Source organism: Ranitomeya variabilis, chromosome 3, assembly GCF_051348905.1.
Source record: "Ranitomeya variabilis isolate aRanVar5 chromosome 3, aRanVar5.hap1, whole genome shotgun sequence".
NCBI classification, from domain to species: Eukaryota; Metazoa; Chordata; class Amphibia; order Anura; family Dendrobatidae; genus Ranitomeya; species Ranitomeya variabilis.
Window position 1 is genome coordinate 765,665,237 of NC_135234.1, and position 10,557 is coordinate 765,675,793.

Here is a 10,557-nt window from a genome sequence, read left to right on the forward strand (position 1 = left end):
CTTGTACATAGGGGGCAGTATTATAATAATTATATTCTTGTACATAGGGGCAGTATTATAGTAGTTATATTCTTGTACATAGGAGCAGTATTATAGTAGTTATATTCTTGTACATAGGAGCAGTATTATAGTAGTTATATTCTTGTACATAGGAGCAGTATTATAGTAGTTATATTCTTGTACATAGGGGCAGTATTATAGTAGTTATATTCTTGTACATAGGAGCAGTATTATAGTAGTTATATTCTTGTACATAGGAGCAGTATTATAGTAGTTATATTCTTGTACATAGGAGCAGTATTATAGTAGTTATATTCTTGTACATAGGGGCAGTATTATAGTAGTTATATTCTTGTACATAGGAGCAGTATTATAGTAGTTATATTCCTGTACATAGGAGCAGTATTATAGTAGTTATATTCTTGTACATAGGGGCAGTATTATAGTAGTTATATTCTTGTATATAGGGGCAGTATTATAGTAGTTATATTCTTGTACATAGGAGCAGTATTATAGTAGTTATATTCTTGTACATAGGGGCAGTATTATAGTAGTTATATTCTTGTATATAGGGGCAGTATTATAGTAGTTATATTCTTGTACATAGGAGCAGTATTATAGTAGTTATATTCTTGTACATAGGGGCAGTATTATAGTAGTTATATTCTTGTATATAGGGGCAGTATTATAGTAGTTATATTCTTGTACATAGGGGCAGTATTATAGTAGTTATATTCTTGTATATAGGAGCAGTATTATAGTAGTTATATTCTTGTACATAGGGGCAGTATTATAGTAGTTATATTCTTGTACATAGGAGCAGTATTATAGTAGTTATATTCCTGTACATAGGAGCAGTATTATAGTAGTTATATTCTTGTACATAGGGGCGGTATTATAGTAGTTATATTCTTGCACATAGGAGCAGTACAGGTCCTTCTCAAAAAATTAGCATATAGTGTTAAATTTCATTATTTACCATAATGTAATGATTACAATTAAACTTTCATATATTATAGATTCATTATCCACCAACTGAAATTTGTCAGGTCTTTTATTGTTTTAATACTGATGATTTTGGCCTACAACTCCTGATAACCCAAAAAACCTGTCTCAATAAATTAGCATATTTCACCCGTCCAATCAAATAAAAGTGTTTTTTAATAACAAACAAAAAAAACCCATCAAATAATAATGTTCAGTTATGCACTCAATACTTGGTCGGGAATCCTTTGGCAGAAATGACTGCTTCAATGCGGCGTGGCATGGAGGCAATCAGCCTGTGACACTGCTGAGATGTTATGGAGGCCCAGGATGCTTCAATAGCGGCCTTAAGCTCATCCAGAGTGTTGGGTCTTGCATCTCTCAACTTTCTCTTCACAATATCCCACAGATTCTCTATGGGGTTCAGGTCAGGAGAGTTGGCAGGCCAATTGAGCACAGTAATACCATGGTCAGTAAACCATTTACCAGTGGTTTTGGCACTGTGAGCAGGTGCCAGGAAGCATGAAGTGCTCCAAAATCTCCTGATAGCTAGCTGCATTGACCCTGCCCTTGATGAAACACAGTGGACCAACACCAGCAGCTGACATGGCACCCCACACCATCACTGACTGTGGGTACTTGACACTGGACTTCAGGCATTTTGGCATTTCCTTCTCCCCAGTCTTCCTCCAGACTCTGGCACCTTGATTTCCGAATGACATGCAAAATTTGCTTTCATCAGAAAAAAGTACTTGGGACCACTTAGCAACAGTCCAGTGCTGCTTCTCTGTAGCCCAGGTCAGGCGCTTCTGCCGCTGTTTACCTGGGGAATGCGGCACCTGTAGCCCATTTCCTGCACACGCCTGTGCACGGTGGCTCTGGATGTTTCCACACCAGACTCAGTCCACTGCTTCCTCAGGTTCCCCAAGGTCTGGAATCGGTCCTTCTCCACAATCTTCCTCAGGGTCCGGTCACCTCTTCTCGTACAGCGTTTTCTGCCACATTGTTTCCTTCCAACAGACTTACCATTGAGGTGCCTTGATACAGCACTCTGGGAACAGCCTATTTGTTGAGAAATTTCTTTCTGGGTCTTACCCTCTTGCTTGAGGGTGTCAATGATGGCCTTCTTGACATCTGTCAGGTCGCTAGTCTTACCCATGATGGGGGTTTTGAGTAATGAACCAGGCAGGGAGTTTTTAAAAGCCTCAGGTATCTTTTGCATGTGTTTAGAGTAAATTAGTTGATTCAGAAGATTAGGGTAATAGGTCGTTTAGAGAACCTTTTCTTGATATGCTAATTTATTGAGACAGGTTTTTTGGGTTTTCAGGAGTTGTAGGCCAAAATCATCAGTATTAAAACAATAAAAGACCTGACAAATTTCAGTTGGTGGATAATGAATCTATAATATATGTAAGTGAAATTGTAATCATTACATTATGGTAAATAATGAAATTTAACACTATATGCTAATTTTTTGAGAAGGACCTGTATTATAGTAGTTATATTCTTGTACATAGGAGCAGTATTATAGTAGTTATATTCTTGTATATAGGAGCAGTATTATAGTAGTTATATTCTTGTACATAGGAGCAGTATTATAGTAGTTATATTCTTGTACATAGGAGCAGTATTATAGTAGTTATATTCTTGTATATAGGGGCAGTATTATAGTAGTTATATTCTTGTACATAGGAGCAGTATTATAGTAGTTATATTCTTGTACATAGGGGCAGTATTATAGTAGTTATATTCTTGTACATAGGGGACAGTATTATAGTAGTTATATTCTTGTATATAGGAGCAGTATTATAGTAGTTATATGATAGTACATAGGGGGCAGTATTATAGTAGTTATATTCATGCACATAATAAATTCTGACTGTATTTCAAAATATGAGATATTTAGCAAATAATTGATGAATTCTTTGAGCTACCCCGCCACTTCACGGCAATCTCATAATGGGGCAGTCCTAACTCTACGTTTTTTATTTACATTGTGCCATTACGGCCTCCTAAATGTATAGAGAGTGAGAAAAAAAAAAAAAAAAAGGACAGACCACATTAAATAACATTACATGACAAACTGTACCTGGAGCATTGACAGAATCACTCCCTTAGTGCCAGGATGGCGAGCGCGGATAGAGGCCGATCAGGTCCTGTGCGGACATATCAGATCCGGCCTCCACACTGCCAAACCAACACCAAAGTTAAAGGATGAAACTGGCTGAGGCACAGCTGCCTAATTAACTAGAGCCTGAGGCAGGGCAGGGCTGCTGTGTGTGTGTGCACAGCAGCCTATCAATCATAGTGAACCCAGACAGAATGGCGCATATGACCCAGCGTGCACGGCAACAGTGGTGGTCAGCCACATACCAATATAGAAGCAAAAAGAGGGGAGAAGCCAGCACTGCTGAAGGTCAAAACGCAATATCTAAAGTGCACATGCACATAATAAATTCTGACTATTTCAAAATATGAGATATTTAGCAAATAATTGATCAATTCTTTGAGCTACCCCGCCACTTCACGGCAATCTCATAATGGGGCAGTCTTAATGTGGTCTGTCCTTTTTTTTTTTTTTTTTTTCTCACTCTCTATACATTTAGGAGGCCGTAATGGCACAATGTAAATAAAAAACGTAGAGTTAGGACTGCCCCATTATGAGATTGCCGTGAAGTGGCGGGGTAGCTCAAAGAATTGATCAATTATTTGCTAAATATCTCATATTTTGAAATACAGTCAGAATTTATTATGTGCATGTGCACTTTAGATATTGCGTTTTGACCTTCAGCAGTGCTGGCTTCTCCCCTCTTTTTGCTTCTGTATTGGTATGTGGCTGACCACCACTGTTGCCGCGCACGCTGGGTCATATGCGCCATTCTGTCTGGGTTCACTATGATTGATAGGCTGCTGTGCACACACACACAGCAGCCCTGCCCTGCCTCAGGCTCTAGTTAATTAGGCAGCTGTGCCTCAGCCAGTTTCCAGTATTACAGTAGTTATATTCTTGTACATAGGGGCAGTATTACAGTAGTTATATTCTTGTACATAGGGGCAGTATTATAGTAGTTATATTCTTGTACATAGGGGCAGTATTATAGTAGTTATATTCTTGTACATAGGGGCAGTATTACAGTAGTTATATTCTTGTACATAGGGGCAGTATTATAGTAGTTATATTCTTGTACATAGGAGCAGTATTATAGTAGTTATATTCTTGTACATAGGGGCAGTATTACAGTAGTTATATTCTTGTACATAGGGGCAGTATTATAGTAGTTATACTCTTGTACATAGAAGCAGTATTATAGTAGTTATATTCTTGTACATAGGGGCAGTATTATAGTAGTTATACTCTTGTACATAGAAGCAGTATTATAGTAGTTATATTCTTGTACATAGGGGCAGTATTATAGTAGTTATACTCTTGTACATAGAAGCAGTATTATAGTAGTTATATTCTTGTACATAGGGGGCAGTATTATAGTAGTTATATTCTTGTACATAGGAGCAGTATTATAGTAGTTATATTCTTGTACATAGGAGCAGTATTATAGTAGTTATATTCTTGTACATAGGGGCAGTATTATAGTAGTTATATTCTTGTACATAGGAGCAGTATTATAGTAGTTATATTCTTGTACATAGGAGCAGTATTATAGTAGTTATATTCTTGTACATAGGAGCAGTATTATAGTAGTTATATTCTTGTACATAGGAGCAGTATTATAGTAGTTATATTCTTGTACATAGGGGCAGTATTATAGTAGTTATATTCTTGTACATAGGGGCAGTATTACAGTAGTTATATTCTTGTACATAGGAGTAGTATTATAGTAGTTATAGTCTTGTACATAGGGGCAGTATTATAGTAGTTATATTCTTGTACATAGGAGCAGTATTATAGTAGATATATTCTTGTACATAGGGGCAGTATTATAGTAGTTATATTCTTGTACATAGGAGCAGTATTATAGTAGTTATATTCTTGTACATAGGAGCAGTATTAGGCCGGGATCACACATGCGAGAAACACGTCCGTGTCTCGCATGTGAAACCCAAGCTCTGGCGCCGGCACTGTGGAGCGGAGCGTGCGGCCGCATAGGAACACATGGAGCTGCACGCTCCGCTCCCAAGTGCCGGGGCCAGAGCTTGGTTTTCACATGCGAGGTACGGACGTGTTTCTCGCATGTGTGATCCCGGCCTTATAGTAGATATATTCTTGTACACAGGAGCAGTATTATAGTAGTTATATTCTTGTACATAGGGGCAGTATTATAGTAGTTATATTCTTGTACATAGGAGCAGTATTATAGTAGATATATTCTTGTACACAGGAGCAGTATTATAGTAGTTATATTCTTGTATATAGGAGGCAGTATTATAGTAGTTATATTCTTTTACATAGGGGCAGTATTATAGTAGTTATATTCTTGTACATAGGAGCAGTATTATAGTAGTTATATTCTTGTACATAGGGGCAGTATTATAGTAGTTATATTCTTGTACATAGGGGGCAGTATTATAGTAGTTATATTCTTGTATATAGGAGCAGTATTATAGTAGTTATATTCTTGTACATAGGAGCAGTATTATAGTAGTTATATTCTTGTACATAGGAGCAGTATTATAGTAGTTATATTCTTGTACATAGGGGGCAGTATTATAGTAGTTATATTCTTGTACATAGGGGCAGTATTATAGTAGTTATATTCTTGTACATAGGAGCAGTATTATAGTAGTTATATTCTTGTACATAGGGGCAGTATTATAGTAGTTATATTCTTGTACATAGGGGCAGTATTATAGTAGTTATATTCCTGTACAGAGGAGCAGTATTATAGTAGTTATATTCCTGTACATAGGGGCAGTATTATAGTAGTTATATTCTTGTACATAGGAGCAGTATTATAGTAGTTATATTCTTGTACATAGGGGGCAGTATTATAGTAGTTATATTCTTGTACACAGGGGCAGTATTATAGTAGTTATATTCTTGTACATAGGGGCAGTATTATAGTAGTTATATTCTTGTACATAGGAGCAGTATTATAGTAGATATATTCTTGTACATAGGGGCAGTATTATAGTAGTTATATTCTTGTATATAGGAGGCAGTATTATAGTAGTTATATTCTTGTACATAGGGGCAGTATTATAGTAGTTATATTCTTGTACGTAGGGGCAGTATTATAGTAGTTATATTCTTGTACATAGGAGCAGTATTATAGTAGTTATATTCTTGTACATAGGAGCAGTATTATAGTAGATATATTCTTGTACATAGGAGCAGTATTATAGTAGATATATTCTTGTACACAGGAGCAGTATTATAGTAGTTATATTCTTGTACATAGGGGGCAGTATTATAGTAGTTATATTCTTGTACATAGGGGCAGTATTATAGTAGTTATATTCTTGTACATAGGAGCAGTATTATAGTAGTTATATTCTTGTACATAGGAGCAGTATTATAGTAGATATATTCTTGTACATAGGAGCAGTATTATAGTAGATATATTCTTGTACACAGGAGCAGTATTATAGTAGTTATATTCTTGTACATATTTGCAATGGATGGAGAAAATCCCGCTCCCGTCGGTGCACCTCGCTTCTGTAGAATGAATTGACTGTTAAAAGAAAAATGTTTTAATATAAATTCTCACTTGTGGTAATCAGGAATTCTTGTATTTGTTTAGAATGTTTTCTAAACTTGAGTGAATGATTTGACAATGTTTCAGTAGCCAGGCTACGCGGTGTTTTTGGATATAATGCGATAATATTCCATCATCCATATAGTAGTATCTGGCTCTTTGTGGGGTCTAATGATGAAGTCTCACACTTAGGTTCTCTGATACAAACACAGAAGAGCTGAAATTCTGTTTTCCATGGAGTCCTGCATTTAAAGGGATCCTGTTGGGAGCATTTTATTAAGTACAGACTGTCTGTCTGCAGTCTCTAACATCATGTCCGCTCTCTATCTGAAACTCAACCTCTCCAAAACTGAACTTCTTCTGCTCCCGCCTTCTACTAACCTCCCTAAATCTGACATTTCCCTCTCCGTGGGTGGCACCATAATAACACCCCGGCAGCAGGCGCGCTGTCTGGGTGTCATGTTTGACTCTGATCTCTCCTTCACCTCCCACATACAATCTCTTGCCCGCTCGTGCCGCTTACACCTAAAGAACATCTCTAGAATCCGCCCTTTTCTCACCATGGAGACAACAAAAACTCTCACTGTCGCCCTAATCCACTCCCGTCTGGACTACTGTAACTCTCTTTTAATTGGCCTCCCCCTCACGCGACTTTCCCCTCTCCAGTCTATCCTTAATGCAGCAGCCAGGGTCGTCCATCTGGCTAATCGTTACTCGGACGTGTCCGCTCTTCGCCAGTCATTACACTGGCTGCCCATTCATTACAGGATACAATTCAAAGTACTTGTTCTCACCCACAAAGCTCTCCACAGGGCGGCACCCCCTTACATCTCCTCCCTCATTTCTGTCTATCGGCCTAGCCGACCACTGCGCTCTGCAAACGACTTTCGACTAACCTCTGCACTAATCCGTACCTCCCACTCCCGACTCCAAGAATTCTCCCGTGCTGCACCAATCCTCTGGAATGCTCTACCCCAAGACATTAGGACCATCCACAACTTGCATAGTTTTAGGCGCTCACTCAAAACTCATTTGTTCAGAGCGGCCTATCACGTTCCCTAATCAGTCATTTTATGTTTGTGTGTGTGTGTGTAGCCCATTCACTATCTCCATCTACCCCCACCCCCTGAAGATGGCTGGACCATCATTGTAAATACATCATTGTAAATACACACCTGTACTTTGTATCTCCCCCACCTCATTGTAGATTGTAAGCTCTCACGAGCAGGGTCGTCTTATTTTGCTTTATTGCTGTATTGTTAACATTGTTACCTATGACTGTTGTGTTTGAAACTGTTAAACTGTAAAGCGCTGCGGAATATGTTGGCGCTATATAAATAAAGATTATTATTATTATTATTAAGTACAGAAGGGGCCGTTTTGTCGCTGTCATACCCATTAAAATGATACCTCAGATGTAAATAATCAGTTTTGTAGATTTCCTTTAATCTTTGGAGCTTCGTTGTATTCATATGATTGTCTGTCAGCTATCTTTAGCTTTGTTCTGTCCCCTCCGTTGTTAAAATTTTGTGTCAGCGCTGCCCGAGCTGCGGGCAGCATTTGAGCAGAATGAGATCCTGGAAGTTTTCAGAAAAATGGCAAAGCTAAAATAGAAGAAACCTGGCACTCAACAATTGGCCACGTATCTATAGGATAGTTAGTGCAAGCCGCATCAATTAACGGATGTGGATTCCCATATTTGAGCACGCGTATGTGTATGCCCAGACGTGGTGTCCACCGCTTGTCTCTATCTGGTTTCTTTTATGTTGCCCTCTCCTGTTACTTGCCACAGGCGTGTTACCTTTCTCAACAAGAATCCTTCCTTCTTTCCTGTGCAGATGCGCACTCCTGTGATGGATCGATTCCATGAAAACATTGAGAGGGACTTGAAAGCCCTTGGTTGTGACCCCAAATCGATTCACAAAAAATGAAACTTATCTGTGTCAGAGTTGAAAGCCTTTGACAATTTATGCGCCCGTTCAGACATAGCAATCAAAATGACTGACAAAGGAGGCCCTGAGGTGGAAGTAAACGGTGAAGATAATGTACGTCAGAGGTGTTAAACTGCATTCCTCGAGGGCCGCAAACAGGTCATGTTTGCAGGGTTTCCTTGTATTGCACAGGTGATAATTTAATCACCTGCACAGAATGATTCCAGCACCTTGTGGAATGCTAAGGAAATCTTGAAAACACTCATGGTTTGCGGCCCTCGAGGAATGCAGTTTGACACCCCTGCTGTACGTCATTAATGTCTACATGTCTCATAAGAATGATCCTACCACGCATTACAATGGGCTTGTCATTTGGAAGTTTTTCTAAAAGAGAATTTAATTGTTATTCCCATTTTTCACGCTTTGCCCAAACTCCACAAACCTGGTCTCCGTCCCATCGTCTTGGGCATTGACTCACTAAGCGAACGTCTGGGGCAATGGTCGGCCTTCTCCCACATCTAGTGCGACGGATCCCTGAATACCTACAGGATTCCCGTGATGTTCTGGGCATGTTATAGTCTGTGTCCCGGTCAGACTCGTGGTCTTGGTGAACCTGTGCTGTAGTCTCGTCATACACAAGCATACCGTGCCATCTCAGGCATCAATCACAATCTGAACAAACATGGCGCCTTCACCCAGGACTTGCAATCTTTCATCAAATTGGTTTTATCTTTTTTTGTTAACACATTATTTCAGGTTTCATAACAAAAAAGGTTCTATATGTTCTACCATTCATTATGCTAGAATTATCGATGATTTATTGCTTATCTGGCATGGGCAAGTTTTTGACATCCCATATTTTCTTGCCTATTTAAATAATAAAGTCACGTCCGCACATGGATACGTCCGGCGGTTGGCACAACATATAGGTACAATGGGATGATAAAGGCTCGAACGGTCTTGAGCGGGGAATGGTGCACCTCCTGACAGCAACCTGTGTCTGTCCCTAAACTCCCCTAACGCTCTATGTGGGTCCTTCCCCCCGCCGCCGTCACGTGCCTAGTCCCTGGCTGTCACCTCTACCTACCCCCTGCTAGTACACTGGCCACATAGGACGCTAGCCTCGCCGCTGCAGATGGTAAAAAGAGAAGTGACAAACAAGGGACAGGCAAAAAGGATACAACTCAGCTCAGATCCTGCAGCAGGAAGAATCTCAAATTGTTCACCGTGGACTAATAGAAACGATCCCTGCTGGTCTCTATCTCGGGCCTCTGAGATTGTAGACTCAAAAATGAGATTCCCTACTAAATAAAAATCATACAATTAAAAAAAAAAAACATCTACAGTAATAGAGCTTCACTATATTATATCTTCTCTCTAAATTTCAGAGGAGCTTCTGGTCTGAATCTCAGGAGGGCGAGAACGTTACACTATTAATGCAGATTTACGAGTCCAATATTATTGTTGTTGTTTTTTATCTTCTAATCTGTTTATGTTTTTTCTTTATTGTAATGATTTTTTTCCAAACACCTTTTTTTTTTCTTCCTCGCCTGCATTTTTCACTTCTGAGATGCATTTTATAAGGTTCTTTGCAGCATAGTGTTTAAACCAAGTCTAAGAACTGCACTTGCGAACGAAACGCGTCTGTATCCCCTCATTTTCCTGTGTCCCCTCATTTTCCTGTGTCATCCATCGCAGAGGATGTTTGTTTCCTTTATTTTGTATTTTGTATTTTTTTTCCACTGATTTTTAATTCTTCTGGAAATAAAGACTTCATGATTGTGACCCCGTCTCTCTGAACTGTGTGGATCAGACGCGGGATCAACTTCTTCCTCCACAGGTGAGTGTGAGCGAGCGTCACATAGTGGAAACACATTTGGTTATCCGCAATTTTGGAAAGGTTGTAACAATTTTGTTCGGCCCCATTTTGTTATTTGTGACATTATGTCTAATTTTCCTTTATTCCTCTTATTATTTGTGTTGTTCCA